This window comes from Dendrobates tinctorius, unplaced genomic scaffold (assembly GCF_039654945.1).
Source record: "Dendrobates tinctorius isolate UK_male_01 unplaced genomic scaffold, ASM3965494v1 ptg000123l, whole genome shotgun sequence".
NCBI lineage: Eukaryota > Metazoa > Chordata > Amphibia > Anura > Dendrobatidae > Dendrobates > Dendrobates tinctorius.
Genome location: NW_027361791.1, coordinates 1227336 through 1229298, shown reverse-complemented (window position 1 = coordinate 1229298; position 1963 = coordinate 1227336).

The window sequence follows — 1963 nt, the reverse complement described above, 5'->3', positions numbered from 1 at the left end:
TAGATGTGGCGCCACCACTGCAGCCCTGTATACAAACACCGTCTGGAAGGGAACACCAGAGGTTACCGGAAGTAATTCTTATTTTGCTATTTTTCAGCATTAACTGCTTGTCCCTCAACGTTTTTCTAAATGGACAACCCCTTTGTGTAAACTGGAAGGCTTGCTATTGGGCACCACTTCAATTTTATTGTAGACATTTTGGCCATTAATGATATTATATAATGAGGACAATTCAATTCTCTTATTCTCTACGTATTTCATGATCAAAAGATCTTTTGGCCGTATAATAGTGTCTTGGAGAAATCATGGAATGTCTGTTGTAGGAAACAGTAGTGACATGAGAGGCGCTGCAGTTTTATTATACTGACAATAGATGGCTTCCTAGCATCAGTATTTATTCATGATATCTACGGTATGCGGTATGAAGCGCTTCAGAAATAACCTCATATGGTCATCCACTGTCAGACAGAAGCAATATACTTTTAATGAGCAATTGTACTTTGAAATAACTTATTAGAGTAAACTATCCTGTGTTTTTACATGTAGAATAACACTATTTTTTGCTATTTCTGTGTATTTAGATCAGTTTTCCACTCTGTGGGCTATGTGCCGATTCATGAAGACCAGTGTTGTTCACGCCGGTCTTGATGATAGGACTTGCTGGAGTCAGATGCAAGTATGCAGCGTCCAACCCGCAGCGTTTACTGATCGTCTACACATATCCCTAAGCTATGTGCACACGCTGCGGATTCACCCGTGGATTTGTATCTGCGGATCCGCAGGTAAAACCGCAGGTAAAGTGACCTGCGGTTTTACCTGCGGATTGGCCAGCGGTTTTCCCCTGCAGTTTGACACCTGGACAATGGAATAGGTGTCAAACCGCAGCGGAATCCGCAGAAAGAATTGACATGTCAATTCTTTCTGCGGATTTAAAACCGCAGCTTTTCCGCAGTGTTTTTTCACACAGCATGTGCACTGCGGATTGTAAATCCCATAGACTTACATGGTACTGTACACTGTGGAACTGCTGCGGATCCGCAGGGCCAAATCCGCTGTGGATCCGCAGCAGAATCCGCAGCGTGTGCACATACCCTAAGGCTGCGTGCACACGCTGCGGATTCAACTGCGGGTTTTCCTGCGGATTAGACTGCGGTTTCACACCTCTACTATGTTAAAGGTGTGAAACCGCTGCGGAATCCGCACAAACAATTGACATGCTGCGGTTTGTAAACCGCAGCAAAACCGCGCAGAAAAAACTGCAGTGTGAGCACAGCGGATTTGAAATGCCATAGGCTAACATGGTACTGTACCATGTCTGCGGAACTGCTGCGTTTCCGCAGGGCCAAAAACGCTGCGGAAACACAGCAGAATCCGCAACGTGTGTACATAGCCTTAGGGTCAAAGCTGTAAATATTGAGTCTTTGTATAAACTTGATGTACTTGTCAATAGAAGTTTAAAAACTTATTAACTGCTTATAATTGTACTTCAGTAACCATAGAAACATCTGAAATTAAAATTGACATCAGTCTCCAAATTTTTGGACACAGTTGGCATCTGGCTAGCATGAATCCAGATGGCTAGCATGAGTCAGGCTCAGCTCCTGTGCTGGCTTCATACTTCCCAAACTGACCTATGACAAAAATGTACACTGTAGATCAATGAGAGGTTAAAGGAAGGATGATATGATGCATTCTCCCGGTAATAGTGCAACCAATATCGGAAATATAAAGGGGTTATTCCTTAGTAGCAAAAGAGGTCTGCTCCACTCTTGTCCATTGCGGCCCAGCCTATACTTGAATGGGAATAAGTGCAATGCCTGCCACAGCCCATAGATAAGAGTGACACTGTCTCTTGGTCACAAAACGACCACGAGAGTATTGTTATTGGGAGTGCTGGAAAAAGTATATGTAAATATTAAAACAAAATATTCCATCTACGTAGCTAAAGTTGATCATTATGTAG